Source organism: Tasmannia lanceolata, unplaced genomic scaffold (assembly GCF_043159265.1).
Source record: "Tasmannia lanceolata isolate RefF3 unplaced genomic scaffold, GAP_Taslan_0.1 ptg000003l, whole genome shotgun sequence".
NCBI lineage: Eukaryota > Viridiplantae > Streptophyta > Magnoliopsida > Canellales > Winteraceae > Tasmannia > Tasmannia lanceolata.
Window position 1 is genome coordinate 29435560 of NW_027518680.1, and position 18857 is coordinate 29454416.

The 18857-nt window shown below is 45.6% G+C and overlaps 10 non-coding genes across 10 annotated transcripts; all 10 read left to right on the forward strand.

Moving 5' to 3' along the window:
- Positions 1–11710: 11710 nt before the first annotated feature.
- LOC143870640 (5S ribosomal RNA) lies at positions 11711–11829 on the forward strand. The gene has a single exon (XR_013245424.1). It is a non-coding gene; the product is annotated as a 5S ribosomal RNA (ribosomal RNA).
- Positions 11830–12426: 597 nt separating this feature from the next.
- Positions 12427–12545, forward strand: LOC143870641 (5S ribosomal RNA). The gene has a single exon (XR_013245425.1). It is a non-coding gene; the product is annotated as a 5S ribosomal RNA (ribosomal RNA).
- A 597-nt stretch (positions 12546–13142) lies between these two features.
- Positions 13143–13261, forward strand: LOC143870643 (5S ribosomal RNA). The gene has a single exon (XR_013245427.1). It is a non-coding gene; the product is annotated as a 5S ribosomal RNA (ribosomal RNA).
- A 597-nt stretch (positions 13262–13858) lies between these two features.
- LOC143872988 (5S ribosomal RNA) lies at positions 13859–13977 on the forward strand. The gene has a single exon (XR_013247711.1). It is a non-coding gene; the product is annotated as a 5S ribosomal RNA (ribosomal RNA).
- A 597-nt stretch (positions 13978–14574) lies between these two features.
- On the forward strand, positions 14575–14693 carry LOC143870645 (5S ribosomal RNA). Its single transcript, XR_013245428.1, has one exon. It is a non-coding gene; the product is annotated as a 5S ribosomal RNA (ribosomal RNA).
- A 597-nt stretch (positions 14694–15290) lies between these two features.
- LOC143870646 (5S ribosomal RNA) lies at positions 15291–15409 on the forward strand. Its single transcript, XR_013245429.1, has one exon. It is a non-coding gene; the product is annotated as a 5S ribosomal RNA (ribosomal RNA).
- A 597-nt stretch (positions 15410–16006) lies between these two features.
- Positions 16007–16125, forward strand: LOC143870647 (5S ribosomal RNA). Its single transcript, XR_013245430.1, has one exon. It is a non-coding gene; the product is annotated as a 5S ribosomal RNA (ribosomal RNA).
- A 597-nt stretch (positions 16126–16722) lies between these two features.
- On the forward strand, positions 16723–16841 carry LOC143873467 (5S ribosomal RNA). Its single transcript, XR_013248175.1, has one exon. It is a non-coding gene; the product is annotated as a 5S ribosomal RNA (ribosomal RNA).
- Positions 16842–17438: 597 nt separating this feature from the next.
- Positions 17439–17557, forward strand: LOC143870648 (5S ribosomal RNA). Its single transcript, XR_013245431.1, has one exon. It is a non-coding gene; the product is annotated as a 5S ribosomal RNA (ribosomal RNA).
- Positions 17558–18154: 597 nt separating this feature from the next.
- Positions 18155–18273, forward strand: LOC143872989 (5S ribosomal RNA). Its single transcript, XR_013247712.1, has one exon. It is a non-coding gene; the product is annotated as a 5S ribosomal RNA (ribosomal RNA).
- The last annotated feature ends 584 nt before the right edge of the window (positions 18274–18857 follow it).

The following is an 18857-nucleotide window of genomic DNA, read 5'->3' on the forward strand; positions in this document are numbered from 1 at the left end:
AGGTCGAAGATATGCAAACCTGAATTTGGATCTGAGAAGATAGCATCTTGGCAGATGATCAGGGCGGAAAGATTAGACAGTTGTCATGATCAAACCTATGACCTGGTTGCGAATGAACCGAAAGGTCGAGGATGTGAGCGAGACTGCGAATGAGTCAAAACTCAAGGATTGACCTGGTTGCGAATGAACCGAAAGGTCGAAGATATGCAAACCTGAATTTGGATCTGAGAAGATAGCATCTTGGCAGATGATCAGGGCGGAATGATTAGACAGCTATCATGATCAAACCTAAATTGGGATATGGGAAGATAGCATCTTGACAGATCAACATGGTGGAATGATTAGACAGCTATCATGATCAAACCTAAATTGGGATCTGGGAAGATAGCATCTTGACAGATCACCATGGCGGAATGATTAGACAGCTATCATGATCAAACCTAAATTGGGATCTGGGAAGATAGCATCTTGACAGATCAACACGGCGGAATGATTAGACAGCTATCATGATCAAACCTAAATTGGGATCTGGGAAGATAGCATCTTGACAGATCAACACGGCGGAATGATTAGACAGCTATCATGATCAAACCGAAATTGGGATCTGGGAAGATAGCATCTTGACAGATCAACAGGGCGAAATGATTAGACAGTTATCATGATCAAACCTAAATTGGGATCTGGGAAGATAGCATCTAGACAGATCACCATGGCGGAATGATTAGACAGCTATCATGATCATACCTAAATTGGGATATGGGAAGATAGCATCTTGACAGATCAACATGGCGGAATGATTAGACAGCTATCATGATCAAACCACTCTAAGAATCAAGAGCACGAAACTCAAGGAGGAACAATTTTGATTCAAGAAATCGAGATTTCGATCGATTCCATTACATGATTGATTGTCTCTTGCCGAGAACGTTAGGAGTGTGCGATCTCTGCTGAGAACCAGACACAGGTAACTTGCTGAGGTTTTGAGTATTGACCATTTTTCTGATTTTGCCGGGGATTGAAGGCTGCGCGAGCAAATTCTAGACTCTGCTTGGGAAACTGATTTTCTGGGGAAGTAGACCTTTTAGATAGTGCACTCGTCTGAGAAGTTTGAAGTTTGGCTCGAGATATACTCGTACATCTCTTATCTCAAATTACTGAAGACATTGGCACTGATTGCCTTTTGTGCTTGATATCTTTTATGACGCAAGTCATAAAAGATGCCCCTAGTATATTGTGTTTCCATGACAGGAGTTTTAAGGAGGCAGGGCAATGATGGTTGAAGAAAAGATGCTTCGTTTCATGAAGGCTCGAGGATGCAAAGTTCTTTTGTATGGAGAGAATAGGACAATAACCATGATGGCTGAGTCTGGAAATCTCTTCTTTCGCATGGCTCACTTTTGGAGGCTTAAGATCTCGGGTAGGTTTGAACAAGATGTCTCCCGCCCCTTCTGATACCTAAACCAGGATTTACTCTGAATTTTCTTCGCAATTTGGAGGACACGCTCCCATTCTTCTAGCACCCGACAGTTTGGACTTTGCAAGGAAAAGGAACACAAATATGAAGGAGGAATAGATTTCCAAGGACTCGGTCAAAGAAGATTCTTGTTGTTCGGAGGACTCGACTCGCTTTCGACTCACTCTTGGATCTGATGTGTTATTTTTCAAGGGTATGGCTTAGCCACTCTTAGAGTATTTCGAAGACCGTGTCAAGAGGCACTATTCTCCTTTTTCGGTGTTTATGTCATGATTATTATCCCTTTCGGATTGCTCGGTTTCAATGCCCCTAGTTTAGATGAATGTTAAAGTAAGCTTGCTGGCACTACTTGGACTCCAAGATTTTACCCTGGTTGAAGACTGTTTCTCCACCTCAATGATTCGCTTTTTCGTTGGAAGTCATTGCCATTGACCAGATTGCCTTGTCAGGTTTTCAATCTGGCGGACCGCTTGCCCTAACTTTTGCCTGGTTCGCCCTTTCGGGTTTTCAATCCAGCGGGCTCGATACCCTAACTTTTGCCTAAGCTGAATTTTCAGTTGTCAACTTAGCGGGTAAATGACCCTAAATTTTGCCTAGACCGCCCTCCCGGGTTTTCAACCTAGCGGGTCTTCAAACTCCATCATTTTTTCTTCTTGACTTTGAACCTCTGCTTGTTCACCAGAAGGACTTTCTAGGCGGGCTTGGGTTCAAAAGGGTTAGATATCGGAAGTTCAAACGATTTGGATCGAATCTGGTCTTGCCAGACTACCTACGTACCCCAAAAATGGAAGATCAGATCCGCGTAGTTCGCTTTGGGTTTAACAAAGAATGGTTTAGCTTTTTAGCTTCAAAAGTTTGAAAAGGGGATGATTTAGCTTTTATCCCCAAGGATTTGACCGAACCTGAGTTGATCAGGTTGCCTACGTACCCCCGAAGAGTTGGGGATCAGGTCCGCGTAGTTCGGGTGCATAAAATGCCCCTGGTTTATAATGTGGTTGGAAGAAATATTTGGTTTTAAAACATTGGCTCAAAAGGCTCACAAAAGGATTTTTTTTTTTTTTTAAACGTTGGGATTTTGGCTATAAAGGTTCAAACGTCCAATGATGGCCTCCTGGTGTTTTGACATGCAAGCTTTTTGAAGAATAAGGTTCGACGACTTTGAATGTTTTCATCGAGGAGTCTGGCGGTATTTGCAAGCAAGACTTCAACCACGGTGCCCCATTTGAACTTGTGCGATTCTCGAATATCGTGAATTTATGCTCCAGGTTATGCAGCTCTCGATAGTCTCCAAATGTTGGAGACAACTTTGATATTCAATCTATCTCATAGACTCCATCACTTGGGTCTTTGATTTTTCTAAGGAGTTGTCTTAGGGACACATTCCCTTCTCTTTTCCCAGGCTCTTGTTTCTTCTAGATGTACTCTTTCTTTTGGACATAAGAATTGTCCCAACTATATGAATATAATGACTTGAAATCCCACCAAGATGTACAACTCGAATGTTCTTCTTGTGGATCAAGTTCTATGAATACAACTTCGCATCTGAACCTTCTCTCAATGTTCTCATCAACTTCACTTGATGTCTGATGTTTCCTTCTTTTGAATTTTGCTTTACAACTGATATCTAAAGCCGATGGAGTCTGGCTTTGCACAGGGCGTTCGCCCGGTTTATCCTTATAGGATCAAACAAGACTACCTCAAACCCTTATAAACAGGTTTATCAAATCCTCGCTCTCCTCAGAAGATAAAATTTTGCCAATCCATCTTTCCCGAGTTTCGGATTTCAATACCACTATCAACGGCTTTGATTTCTTCTTTGAGTGACTATGCTCGACGCTCTTCCTCCTGTTTGACCATGTTTCAGATCTCGAGGGGAATTTCGTCTGCATTCTCACCCGAGAAGGGTGTCTTTAGTTATTTTAAACATTAGATCCAAGAGTGAATCATAAAACATTGAAGACATTGAAATCAAACTTTATTGAATTGAAAACTTTCAAGTACATCAATAGTTCTCAACACGCCTCAGTGGGCTCTTCATCAGACTTGACAAGAAAATAAAACACCGACTCTAAATGAAAAAGACTGACAAACAGGACACCCCCTTCTTTTCTTTTCTTTTTTTGACATTGACACTATGACTCACCAACTTTCAACACAAGAGTTGGTATACACTCGATAGAAGTTAAATCTTGAAACATGACATTTGGAACACCTTACTTGAAACATGACACTTGGACGCGGACAAGGACTAGGCACTGAAGTTCAGAAGTACACGTCTTCCTCCATGATGTTGTCGGCTAGTGGTTTCGGTCCTGGTATAGGAATCTCGGAAGAGGCGGTCCCATGCAGTTCTGTCGACCTGGCCCAAACTGCCCTTGAAAACCTGCTGGTGGCATCATGCTCTCTGCCCTGACATTCTTCGGAGGCTCACATTCTGACATTTTTTCTTTCCCTTTCGGTTCATCCCTCTGCTTTGATGCAGCATAAACAGAGGTGGTGGAACCTTTGAAGGGTTGAATAGGTCTAACCGGTGCATAATTCATGAAAGCACAGAGTTCAGGAAGAAGGGAAGAGTCTCCATCTATCTCGTCCTGAATTTTGTGTTTCAATGCCAGGCACTTTTCTGTTGTATGACCAATACCTCTATGGTACTCGCAATACTGATCTCTTCTCCAGTGCTTGGGGAGTGGGTTAGGAATAAGCTTCGGATCTAAAAGTGTCAAACGACCTTCGCTGACCCATTTCTTCATGATAACTTCCTGAGAACATGGTAGCTGAGCGCATTCTCTCCTCAGTCTCTGACCCATCCTCTCTTCCACTTCTATGATTGGCTTCTTAAAAGGTTGACGATAAGGTTCAACATTCTGAACTTCACTGGGAACAAATACAGGCTTCGTCCCACTATGCAAATCAACATATCTGTCAAGAATTAAACTCTGAACTGATGTTTCTTCTGTCATAGTACCCATATCGGCAAACTGCTTAGGAGCTGAATCATATCCGGTAGACAGATATCGTATCTGAGTTTTCATCTCCCTCACTTCTTCAGTTAACATGGCCATCTGACCAAAGAGTTTAACCATCCAGTTTTCCATTCGGATGAGGGCCGACCTTTCAAAAGATTCCTCCATTGGTCGAAGGCTTGATGGAACAGGTGGCATTTCTGAGATAGGACGAATAAGGGATGCAGGATCCAATAATGGTTCATCCGTAGAGATAGCTCCTACCATCGGTAAAGGGCCAACTGATCTTTGCACTGGTTTTTTGGTAGCCCCGGGTTCTCCAACAACTACCTTACCACCCTTGATAAGTTTTAGGATCTTATGTTTCAGGGCTTGGCAACTGTTGGATGAATGTCCATGAACTCGATGATACTCACAGAAGTCTTGTTCATAAAAGTTGCTAGGAAGAGGATTTGGAGGAGAAGAAGGTTCAGGAAGTTCAAGTTTACCCACTTCGACCAATCCTCTCAAAGCTTTTTCAAAATTCTTCGGCAATGGAGGAATCTCTTTACCTGGCTTCTGAATAGGCTTGTTTCTTTTCTGAGCCACCTTCTTGAAAGGTTGACGAGAGGTCTCCACATTACTGACTTCTTCAGCTGCCACCATAGTCCTCTTTCCGTCTCTAACATCAGTTGAGGTCCTTGTCTTTAGGCCTTTAGCCAGTGCATCCTCTACTTGGGTTCCCGTCTTGATGAGGTGATTGAAATCGAGAAAGTATTGGATAGCCATATGATGATAATACTGTGGAGACAGATTCTTCACCACAATTTTAATCTGATCTTCATCGGACAATCTGTGGGTCATCCGAACAGCTTTTCTTCTCCATCTTCGGATGAAGGAAGTGAAAGTTTCATTATGCCCCTGTTTCAACATTTTCAGATCCCTTTTGGTTACCTCTATCCCTTCCTCCATGGAAAATTGTTCCACAAACTTGTTAGCAATGTCTTCTAAGGTTCGGATCTCTTCAGACTTTAAGCTCAAAAACCATTTCTTAGCAGTTCCGACTAGAGATCGAGGGAATACGAGGGCAATCTGCTCTGGAGAAAGTCCATGTTGCTGTAGAAGAGGAATGACAGATTTCAGATGACTGGTGGGGCATCCCGTCCCATCATACTTGTCAAGATCAGGTACTGTGAACTTAGGAGGAAGAACAACTCCCGGGACTATCATGAAGTCGGACATGCTCAACTTCTTAGGGCCTTGGAACTTTATGCTTTCCATTTCTCGGGTTAGCTTATCCAACCTATCTGTTATCGCTCTGCCCTCATTGGCTCTCTCCAGATGAGGGAGACAATTATCTTCTGCATACTGCTCATCCTCGACATCGTCTTCGACATTCAAAACAGCAAGCCTGGCCATTGCAGGATGTGGGGGAGGTATAAGTGGAATTTGCCGGGGTACAGGTTCTTCAGAAGTAGAACCTCTATCACTTTTCAGACGGACTATCTCCTCACTCATATTATTCATCTGTTGGAGCATAGACTTCATCAACTCATTCATCTCGGCCAGAGTATTTCCAGATTCAGCCATAGGTTCTGGTGTGGGTTGAATAGAAATAGGTACTGCAAATGAGTGAGGTCAATAAGGTCAGATTCCCGCCATGGAATGGACAAACACTATAGCTCAATATAGGGTAATCAAATGAAAATCCCATACACAAGCTGAGACAAAAGATGATACGAGTATATCCTCCCATGGATAAAATCCGGCAGCATAACATCTATGCAAGAAATGTGGTAAGATAAGCACATGGTTTGTCAACGAACCAGAAAAGATAATGATTACGCTCAAGGTTTCTAAAAAAAATCGGCAGCATGACGGCTATACTAGGAGATATGGTACGGTAAGCACATGGTTTGTCAACAAGCCTAAAAAGATAGTGACCACACTCAAGGTATTTAGGAAAAATCCGGCAGCATGACGGCTGTAGTAGGAGAGACTCAGCAACTAAACATGAAGAGTATGCCGTCATGGTCAAGATAAAGCAGGGCTCTCAGCAAGAACACACACTCCGATAATGATAATGGCAAGATAGACTCACAATCGACATGTGGAACACGGTCTGATCAGGATCAATCAAATGATCAAGCTCACGGAAGACAGATCATGACTAAAAGAGCCAAGAATCTGATGATAATCCACAGAATGGATAGATGGGGAAAAATTGATTAGATTAGAAGGAAACCTAACTAAGAAGCAAGCCCTAATCTAATAATAAATATATACATATATATATATATATATATACATCCTAACCAGGGGCACCAACCCTAGTCTAACTAGCGGAGTCAAGGAAGTCTCGACTCAAGACAGACTGATGAGTGTACTAGGACCGTTGTAGCCATGTCAAAATGAACTACCCTAGTCTACAAAGGGGACAAAGCTCCTAACTCTAGGCTCCACACGTGTGAGCAACACATGTTCGTCCTATATGAGTACATATATATAGTGTCCTAGCAAGGGTTCCCTAATTTTGGTTCTAAAGGGAGCAACTAATATATATACATAATATAATGAAATGAAAGTAGGGCCCAGGCATTTCTGCAGGGTACTATGCCTATGACCATACCCTTGATGTATAACGCCAGCACACCCGGCATTATACAGAGTATGTTCATTGCTCATCGGCTGCTGTAGAACACCAGCACACCCAGTGTCTACGGCTGCAGCTCCGGCGCATAGCTAGGAAATAGATACAACGGCTCCCATCTGGTGCGCGTCATATCTATTCCCTGAGGCCAATAAGGAAAATAATGAAAGAAATAAAGAATATGACAATGCATGATGTGCAGTGTGTGAATCCCTTGTTTTATTTACGCACCTACTTGGTGCCCCTGGATTTCTAACGATAAAGTTCCCATTTAACTCGATTTTGGCCCAAATTTCCTCAAAATTAGTAACAATGGCATTTTTACAGAGTTAGGCAATGTTTCAAGAAATCCCCAGCAGAGTCGCCAGCCTGTGGAACCAGATCCGGGACGGGCGTGAGGGGACGGGCCCCCGCGCGAGTCTCTAGATCATCCACGTGAAGGAGAGCCCCACCAAGGAACCCTCGAAAGAGTGCCCCTCACAGCATGAGCGGCGATGTAAAGTGAGATACCTCTCGATTCGGGAACTAGCCCGGATTCGAGACGCACCTTAAGCAAAGAAAGAGTCGCCATCCAAGGAAGTGGGCCCTGGATCCCATGCTGTGCTCTGTCGCAACAGATAACCAGAGATACAAAGGGTTCGTGCCTGATGACGAATGGGGAAGGGATTAGGCGCCCCCAATTCGCCCAAGTGCTAGCACCTGGTCTCTTATGCCATTTATTATTAATTTTGAAGAGTTTTGGGCGAAAATCATGCGAAATGAGAACGAATATCTCCGAGATAACGTCTAGCTAATCATGCATGTCTCGGAGATGAATAAGAAGCACACACACAAGAAATGAAAGATATGTCGCCTAAGAATAGCTAGGTTATGAGTGCCATGCCTAATTGGTGTCTAAGTTCTGGTGGACAAGCACATGCATGTTACAGCTAAAGGTATAGGATCTGTACATAAAAATAAGAAAACACAGCAAAACACACAACACAACACGACTCGACACACGACCCGACACGACAAACCCTAGACTCTAATGCAATACTTGACTCGGACCAGGATGGCCATCCATCCTAGCTGCACTACGTATCCCGGCCTCGGGAAGAATCAGAGCCAACGTAGTTCGGTGTCCTATGCTAAACTACAATGCCTAAACCTCTAGGACCGCTATCCTAGACTCGATCAACTAGACTCGACTAGTTTTTAAAGCTTTTTGTGCGATTGCTTAAATTCAAGTGGATTGTGATTTTTACGACTCTCTATATGTCCTAACTAATGCAGGTTGTTTAGCCTTAAGCTAATGCAGGTGGGCCCTACATCCTATGTGTATCTAGGCTGTGCAACATAAAGAAAACCATGGGCTGACTATATGCTTCCTAGTCTAGCCATCGGTTCGACTAAGTGTCTGACCGATCGACTCGAGGCCTCCTAACTCTAGGGACACTCACACGACAGGACACACCACATCAATACAAATCAAGACCGACTCCTAACTCTAAAACACCCTAAATATCTAGGACAGACTCCTAACTCTAGGGGAAGATCTTTTTGAAAAGGTTTTGAAGTTTTTTTGTATTTTTTGGAGGTTTTGAAGTTATGAAAAATGGTGAAAGTTGTGAGAAATATTTACAAAAATGGTGACTGAAAATGGTGAAAGGGTGTAAAAATGGTGACTGAACTCAGGGTGCCAGCAGCACGCCTGAGCTGCCTACGTACCCCTCAGCTAGGGATCAAGCCATCCGTAGTTCGGAAGGAAAGGTGAGAAATATTTACAAAAATGGTGTGTAAAGGGTGAAAGAGTGTAAAAATGGTGTCTAAAAATGGTGACTGAACTCAGGGTGCCAGCAGCACGCCTGAGCTGCCTACGTACCCCTCAGCTAGGGATCAAGCCATCCGTAGTTCGGACCAGAATTCCTAACTACTCTGCACATGACTCAAGATTTTTTTTTTGAAATTTTGATTTTTAAAATGTTTTTGGATTTTGAATTGTTTTTGAGATGTTTTTGAATTTTCAAGTGTTTTTTGGAATGTTTTTGTTGTTTTCAAGTATTTTTGAAATGTTTTTATTGTTTTTTGACACCAGAGAATAAAATCCTATCATCATACGGGTAGGGAGACTTCTGGAATCCCGCAAAGGTTGGATAGCATCCTATGCTTTGCGGGGGAACGAACAGGAAAATAACTCGGCAAGGGTTGGACAGCATCCTATACCTTGCAGGAGCGGGTAAAGATCACGACTTGATGAGAGGATGGACAGAATCCTAACCCCTATGATGATAGGAAAAACTCCTGGACTGACTGAAGGACTGACTCCTGTGCTGAAGACTGTTATAATTACTATTTATAATTACTATACAAGATTACTATTCAAAAATACTATTCATAATTACTATTTATAGGTACTATTCAAAACTACTATTCATAATTACTATTTATAAGTACTATTCAAAACTACTATTCATAATTACTATTTATAAGTACTATTCAAAACTACTATTCATAGTAGGACTCGTTGATGTGGGACCCGCTGCGGGACCCGTTGTGGGACCCGTTGTGGGACCCGCTGTGGGACCCGCTGATGTGGGACCCGCGGATGTGGGACCCTCTGTGGGACCCGCTTTGGGACCCGTTGTGGGACCCGCTGATGTGGGACCCGCTGATGTGGGACCCGCTGTGGGACCCACGGATGTGGGACCCTCTGTGGGACCCGTTGATGTGGGACCCGCTGTGGGACCCACGGATGTGGGACCCACGGATGTGGGACCCTCTGTGGGACCCGTTGATGTGGGACCCGTTGATGTGGGACCCGCTGTTGTGGGACCCGCTGCGGGACCCGCTGTTGTGGGACCCGTTGATGTGGGACCCGCTGATGTGGGACCCGCTAATGTGGGACCCACTGCTGTGGGACCCACTGTTGTGGGACCCGTTGTGGGACCCACTGTGGGACCCATGTAGTGCAAAGAATGAATAATTAAAAAATAAAAAATAAAAAAAATGAACTTACGCCACAAGAGATCCAGGAAGGTGTTGACAGAGTCGTGCTTGTGTGGGGCCCGCTGATGTGGGACCCGCTGATGTGGGACCCGCTGGAGGTGGGGCCCGCTGGAGGTGGGGTGGAGGAGATGTGGATGCCGGTGGAGCTCCGGTGGTTGGTTGGAAGGATGTCGGAGAAGGTGGTGGTGATCGGTGGATGGCCGGTCGGAAATGGGTTTGGCCTCGCCGGATTCCGGCTGGGTTGCCGGAGGAGAAGACTCTCTCTCTCTCTCTCTCTCTCTACAGATCTCTCCTCTCTCTCTCCCCTCTGCAGATCTCCCTCTCTCTCTCCCTCTCCCTTTCTCTTTTTTCCTCTGGTTTTTCCTTTCTTTTCTTCCTCTGGTTTTTCTTTTTTCTCTTTTTTTTTTCCCTCTTCCCCCTCTGGTTTCTCCTCGCGAGAGAGAAGAAAACCATCATGAGTCATCATGAGGGGGAGAGAAAGTGAGAGTGGTTGTCCCCCTCATGTCCCCCATTTTCTTAATTTTTTTTTAAAAAAATAAAATAAAAAATCATTACATGCATAGGATACCAAAAGAAAACAAAAAACATAATCATTGCTTACAAATTTTAAAAATCAAAAGAAAATGATGATGTCCCCTTTCTTCTTTCTTTGAATATAATCGGATCCCACATCAACGGGTCCCACACAAACGGGTCCCACACCAGCGGGCCCCACACAAGCGGGCCCCACACAAGCGGGTCCCACACAAGTGGGCCCCACACAAGCGGGTCCCACATTATATATATATATATATATATATTTTTTTTATTTTATAAAAACAGGGTGGTGATATTGACACTACCAATATTGATGGGCGCACTATTGGCGGAAAAATTGATGGACGCACCATCCAATCGTGTCTTATTCGAAATCTGCTCTGCACCGTTCCAGGATAATTCACCCCCCTTTTCTGGTTTACACTACGGTCCTTTCTCTGCTCGTTCGCTAGGCGAACGTACTCGGATTTTGACGAAATTTTGCGGGGACCTAGCTGGGACCCAAAGCTAGCCTAGGGTTAAGTTTGGGACCCTAGATCATTGATCTGATGGGGTTTTGCACAAAATTGGAAGGTTTAGGGCACGGTCAAAATGGGGTGTCTACAGTGCGTCGCCTCCTACGTTTCGGTTCGGATCTTTTTATTTTCTTCCAGATGGTGAATTCAAAGACGTCCGGTCTTTATTATGGCGGGGTGATAGTGTCGTTTGATTCGATAAACGGAATTCGTTCTGACATTTCATTTGCAGTCAAATTATAGCGGGGGTTTGTTTAGATTCAGTGACGTACAGGCTATAGCGGATGAGTGTACTAGTGGATGCGAGTCATGAATCCGGTCGGAAGGTGTTTACTGGCCGTGAGCTACCCTTGGTGCACAAATATCGTTCCGACGATAACTTTTGATCCGCCCGTCAGATCGTGGCGATTCTTATATTGATTCGGGGGTACTCGGGAAGATTCATCGCGCGATGACAGCCCTGGCAGTCATCCGGCTTCCCGACATGCTCGGATCGTCCATCCGGTGTCATCTAGCAGGATTTTTTCGCACTTTCATTTAAACGGACTTCGTACGACAATGCGAGTGGAAACTCTTTATTACTTTGACAATTGAGAGGCATGCTGGGTGCGATCATACCAGCACAAATGCACTGGATCCCATCAGAACTCCGAAGTTAAGCGTGCTTGGGCGAGAGTAGTACTAGGATGGGTGACCTCCTGGGAAGTCCTCGTGTTGCACCCCTGTCACTTTTTTCGGCTATCTACCACTTTTTTCGAACAATCTTTCGGTTCTGGAACATCGATGCGAACTGAAACGCACGTTTAGTGCGTCGCCTCCTACGTTTCGGTTCGGATCTTTCTATTTTCTTCCGGATGGTGAATTCAAACACGTCCGGTCTTTATTATGGCGGGGTGATAGTGTCGTTTGATTCGATAAACGGAATTCGTTCTGACATTTCATTTGCGGTCAAATTATAGCGGGGGTTTGTTTAGATTCAGTGACGTACAGGCTATAGCGGATGAGTGTACTAGTGGATGCGAGTCATGAATCCGGTCGGAAGGTGTTTACTGGCCGTGAGCTACCCTTGGTGCACAAATATCGTTCCGACGATAACTTTTGATCCGCCCGTCAGATCGTGGCGATTCTTATATTGATTCGGGGGTACTCGGGAAGATCCATCGCGCGATGACAGCTCTGGCAGTCATCCGGCTTCCCGACATGCTCGGATCGTCCATCCGGTGTCATCTAGCAGGATTTTTTCGCACTTTCATTTAAACGGACTTCGTACGACAATGCGAGTGGAAACTCTTTATTACTTTGACAATGGAGAGGCATGCTGGGTGCGATCATACCAGCACAAATGCACTGGATCCCATCAGAACTCCGAAGTTAAGCGTGCTTGGGCGAGAGTAGTACTAGGATGGGTGACCTCCTGGGAAGTCCTCGTGTTGCACCCCTGTCACTTTTTTCGGCTATCTACCACTTTTTTCGAACAATCTTTCGGTTCTGGAACATTGATGCGAACTGAAACGCACGTTTAGTGCGTCGCCTCCTACGTTTCGGTTCGGATCTTATTATTTTCTTCCGGATGGTGAATTCAAAGACGTCCGGTCTTTATTATGGCGGGGTGATAGTGTCGTTTGATTCGATAAACGGAATTCGTTCTGACATTTCATTTGCCGTCAAATTATAGCGGGGGTTTGTTTAGATTCAGTGACGTACAGGCTATAGCAGATGAGTGTACTAGTGGATGCGAGTCATGAATCCGGTCGGAAGGTGTTTACTGGCCGTGAGCTACCCTTGGTGCACAAATATCGTTCCGACGATAACTTTTGATCCGCCCGTCAGATCGTCGCGATTCTTATATTGATTCGGGGGTACTCGGGAAGATTCATCGCGCGATGACAGCCCTGGCGGTCATCCGGCTTCCCGACATGCTCGGATCGTCCATCCGGTGTCATCTAGCAGGATTTTTTCGCACTTTCATTTAAACGGACTTCGTACGACAATGCGAGTGGAAACTCTTTATTACTTTGACAATGGAAAGGCATGCTGGGTGCGATCATACCAGCACAAATGCACTGGATCCCATCAGAACTCCGAAGTTAAGCGTGCTTGGGCGAGAGTAGTACTAGGATGGGTGACCTCCTGGGAAGTCCTCGTGTTGCACCCCTGTCACTTTTTTCGGCTATCTACCACTTTTTTCGAACAATCTTTCGGTTCTGGAACATCGATGCGAACTGAAACGCACGTTTAGTGCGTCGCCTCCTACGTTTCGGTTCGGATCTTTTTATTTTCTTCCGGATGGTGAATTCAAAGACGTCCGGTCTTTATTATGGCGGGGTGATAGTGTCGTTTGATTCGATAAACGGAATTCGTTCTGACATTTCATTTACCGTCAAATTATAGCGGGGGTTTGTTTAGATTCAGTGACGTACAGGCTATAGCAGATGAGTGTACTAGTGGATGCGAGTCATGAATCCGGTCGGAAGGTGTTTACTGGCCGTGAGCTACCCTTGGTGCACAAATATCGTTCCGACGATAACTTTTGATCCGCCCGTCAGATCGTGGCGATTCTTATATTGATTCGGGGGTACTCGGGAAGATTCATCGCGCGATGACAGCCTTGGCGGTCATTCGGCTTCCCGACATGCTCGGATCGTCCATCCGGTGTCATCTAGCAGGATTTTTTCGCACTTTCATTTAAACGGACTTCGTACGACAATGCGAGTGGAAACTCTTTATTACTTTGACAATGGAAAGGCATGCTGGGTGCGATCATACCAGCACAAATGCACTGGATCCCATCAGAACTCCGAAGTTAAGCGTGCTTGGGCGAGAGTAGTACTAGGATGGGTGACCTCATGGGAAGTCCTCGTGTTGCACCCCTGTCACTTTTTTCGGCTATCTACCACTTTTTTCGAACAATCTTTCGGTTCTGGAACATCGATGCGAACTGAAACGCACGTTTAGTGCGTCGCCTCCTACGTTTCGGTTCGGATCTTTTTATTTTCTTCCAGATGGTGAATTCAAAGACGTCCGGTCTTTATTATGGCGGGGTGATAGTGTCGTTTGATTCGATAAACGGAATTCGTTCTGACATTTCATTTGCAGTCAAATTATAGCGGGGGTTTGTTTAGATTCAGTGACGTACAGGCTATAGCGGATGAGTGTACTAGTGGATGCGAGTCATGAATCCGGTCGGAAGGTGTTTACTGGCCGTGAGCTACCCTTGGTGCACAAATATCGTTCCGACGATAACTTTTGATCCGCCCGTCAGATCGTGGCGATTCTTATATTGATTCGGGGGTACTCGGGAAGATTCATCGCGCGATGACAGCCCTGGCAGTCATCCGGCTTCCCGACATGCTCGGATCGTCCATCCGGTGTCATCTAGCAGGATTTTTTCGCACTTTCATTTAAACGGACTTCGTACGACAATGCGAGTGGAAACTCTTTATTACTTTGACAATGGAGAGGCATGCTGGGTGCGATCATACCAGCACAAATGCACTGGATCCCATCAGAACTCCGAAGTTAAGCGTGCTTGGGCGAGAGTAGTACTAGGATGGGTGACCTCCTGGGAAGTCCTCGTGTTGCACCCCTGTCACTTTTTTCGGCTATCTACCACTTTTTTCGAACAATCTTTCGGTTCTGGAACATCGATGCGAACTGAAACGCACGTTTAGTGCGTCGCCTCCTACGTTTCGGTTCGGATCTTTCTATTTTCTTCCGGATGGTGAATTCAAACACGTCCGGTCTTTATTATGGCGGGGTGATAGTGTCGTTTGATTCGATAAACGGAATTCGTTCTGACATTTCATTTGCGGTCAAATTATAGCGGGGGTTTGTTTAGATTCAGTGACGTACAGGCTATAGCGGATGAGTGTACTAGTGGATGCGAGTCATGAATCCGGTCGGAAGGTGTTTACTGGCCGTGAGCTACCCTTGGTGCACAAATATCGTTCCGACGATAACTTTTGATCCGCCCGTCAGATCGTGGCGATTCTTATATTGATTCGGGGGTACTCGGGAAGATCCATCGCGCGATGACAGCCCTGGCGGTCATCCGGCTTCCCGACATGCTCGGATCGTCCATCCGGTGTCATCTAGCAAGATTTTTTCGCACTTTCATTTAAACGGACTTCGTACGACAATGCGAGTGGAAACTCTTAATTACTTTGACAATGGAGAGGCATGCTGGGTGCGATCATACCAGCACAAATGCACTGGATCCCATCAGAACTCCGAAGTTAAGCGTGCTTGGGCGAGAGTAGTACTAGGATGGGTGACCTCCTGGGAAGTCCTCGTGTTGCACCCCTGTCACTTTTTTCGGCTATCTACCACTTTTTTCGAACAATCTTTCGGTTCTGTAACATCGATGCGAACTGAAACGCACGTTTAGTGCGTCGCCTCCTACGTTTCGGTTCGGATCTTTTTATTTTCTTTCGGATGGTGAATTCAAACACGTCCGGTCTTTATTATGGCGGGGTGATAGTGTCGTTTGATTCGATAAACGGAATTCGTTCTGACATTTCATTTGCGGTCAAATTATAGCGGGGGTTTGTTTAGATTCAGTGACGTACAGGCTATAGCGGATGAGTGTACTAGTGGATGCGAGTCATGAATCCGGTCGGAAGGTGTTTACTGGCCGTGAGCTACCCTTGGTGCACAAATATCGTTCCGACGATAACTTTTGATCCGCCCGTCAGATCGTGGCGATTCTTATATTGATTCGGGGGTACTCGGGAAGATCCATCGCGCGATGACAGCCCTGGCGGTCATCCGGCTTCCCGACATGCTCGGATCGTCCATCCGGTGTCATCTAGCAGGATTTTTTCGCACTTTCATTTAAACGGACTTCGTACGACAATGCGAGTGGAAACTCTTTATTACTTTGACAATGGAGAGGCATGCTGGGTGCGATCATACCAGCACAAATGCACTGGATCCCATCAGAACTCCGAAGTTAAGCGTGCTTGGGCGAGAGTAGTACTAGGATGGGTGACCTCCTGGGAAGTCCTCGTGTTGCACCCCTGTCACTTTTTTCGGCTATCTACCACTTTTTTCGAACAATCTTTCGGTTCTGGAACATCGATGCGAACTGAAACGCACGTTTAGTGCGTCGCCTCCTACGTTTCGGTTCGGATCTTTTTATTTTCTTCCGGATGGTGAATTCAAAGACGTCCGGTCTTTATTATGGCGAGGTGATAGTGTCGTTTGATTCGATAAACGGAATTCGTTCTGACATTTCATTTGCGGTCAAATTATAGCGGGGGTTTGTTTAGATTCAGTGACGTACAGGCTATAGCGGATGAGTGTACTAGTGGATGCGAGTCATGAATCCGGTCGGAAGGTGTTTACTGGCCGTGAGCTACCCTTGGTGCACAAATATCGTTCCGACGATAACTTTTGATCCGCCCGTCAGATCGTCGCGATTCTTATATTGATTCGGGGGTACTCGGGAAGATCCATCGCGCGATGACAGCTCTGGCGGTCATCCGGCTTCCCGACATGCTCGGATCGTCCATCCGGTGTCATCTAGCAGGATTTTTTCGCACTTTCATTTAAACGGACTTCGTACGACAATGCGAGTGGAAACTCTTAATTACTTTGACAATGGAGAGGCATGCTGGGTGCGATCATACCAGCACAAATGCACTGGATCCCATCAGAACTCCGAAGTTAAGCGTGCTTGGGCGAGAGTAGTACTAGGATGGATGACCTCCTGGGAAGTCCTCGTGTTGCACCCCTGTCACTTTTTTCGGCTATCTACCACTTTTTTCGAACAATCTTTCGGTTCTGGAACATCGATGCGAACTGAAACGCACGTTTAGTGCGTCGCCTCCTACGTTTCGGTTCGGATCTTTTTATTTTCTTTCGGATGGTGAATTCAAACACGTCCGGTCTTTATTATGGCGGGGTGATAGTGTCGTTTGATTCGATAAACGGAATTCGTTCTGACATTTCATTTGCAGTCAAATTATAGCGGGGGTTTGTTTAGATTCAGTGACGTAAAGGCTATAGCGGATGAGTGTACTAGTGGATGCGAGTCATGAATCCGGTCGGAAGGTGTTTACTGGCCGTGAGCTACCCTTGGTGCACAAATATCGTTCCGACGATAACTTTTGATCCGCCCGTCAGATCGTGGCGATTCTTATATTGATTCGGGGGTACTCGGGAAGATCCATCGCGCGATGACAGCTCTGGCGGTCATCCGGCTTCCCGACATGCTCGGATCGTCCATCCGGTGTCATCTAGCAGGATTTTTTCGCACTTTCATTTAAACGGACTTCGTACGACAATGCGAGTGGAAACTCTTAATTACTTTGACAATGGAGAGGCATGCTGGGTGCGATCATACCAGCACAAATGCACTGGATCCCATCAGAACTCCGAAGTTAAGCGTGCTTGGGCGAGAGTAGTACTAGGATGGGTGACCTCCTGGGAAGTCCTCGTGTTGCACCCCTGTCACTTTTTTCGGCTATCTACCACTTTTTTCGAACAATCTTTCGGTTCTGGAACATTGATGCGAACTGAAACGCACGTTTAGTGCGTCGCCTCCTACGTTTCGGTTCGGATCTTATTATTTTCTTCCGGATGGTGAATTCAAAGACGTCCGGTCTTTATTATGGCGGGGTGATAGTGTCGTTTGATTCGATAAACGGAATTCGTTCTGACATTTCATTTGCCGTCAAATTATAGCGGGGGTTTGTTTAGATTCAGTGACGTACAGGCTATAGCAGATGAGTGTACTAGTGGATGCGAGTCATGAATCCGGTCGGAAGGTGTTTACTGGCCGTGAGCTACCCTTGGTGCACAAATATCGTTCCGACGATAACTTTTGATCCGCCCGTCAGATCGTCGCGATTCTTATATTGATTCGGGGGTACTCGGGAAGATTCATCGCGCGATGACAGCCCTGGCGGTCATCCGGCTTCCCGACATGCTCGGATCGTCCATCCGGTGTCATCTAGCAGGATTTTTTCGCACTTTCATTTAAACGGACTTCGTACGACAATGCGAGTGGAAACTCTTTATTACTTTGACAATGGAAAGGCATGCTGGGTGCGATCATACCAGCACAAATGCACTGGATCCCATCAGAACTCCGAAGTTAAGCGTGCTTGGGCGAGAGTAGTACTAGGATGGGTGACCTCATGGGAAGTCCTCGTGTTGCACCCCTGTCACTTTTTTCGGCTATCTACCACTTTTTTCGAACAATCTTTCGGTTCTGGAACATCGATGCGAACTGAAACGCACGTTTAGTGCGTCGCCTCCTACGTTTCGGTTCGGATCTTTCTATTTTCTTCCGGATGGTGAATTCAAAGACGTCCGGTCTTTATTATGGCGAGGTGATAGTGTCGTTTGATTCGATAAACGGAATTCGTTCTGACATTTCATTTGCGGTCAAATTATAGCGGGGGTTTGTTTAGATTCAGTGACGTACAGGCTATAGCGGATGAGTGTACTAGTGGATGCGAGTCATGAATCCGGTCGGAAGGTGTTTACTGGCCGTGAGCTACCCTTGGTGCACAAATATCGTTCCGACGATAACTTTTGATCCGCCCGTCAGATCGTGGCGATTCTTATATTGATTCGGGGGTACTCGGGAAGATCCATCGCGCGATGACAGCCCTGGCGGTCATCCGGCTTCCCGACATGCTCGGATCGTCCATCCGGTGTCATCTAGCAAGATTTTTTCGCACTTTCATTTAAACGGACTTCGTACGACAATGCGAGTGGAAACTCTTAATTACTTTGACAAT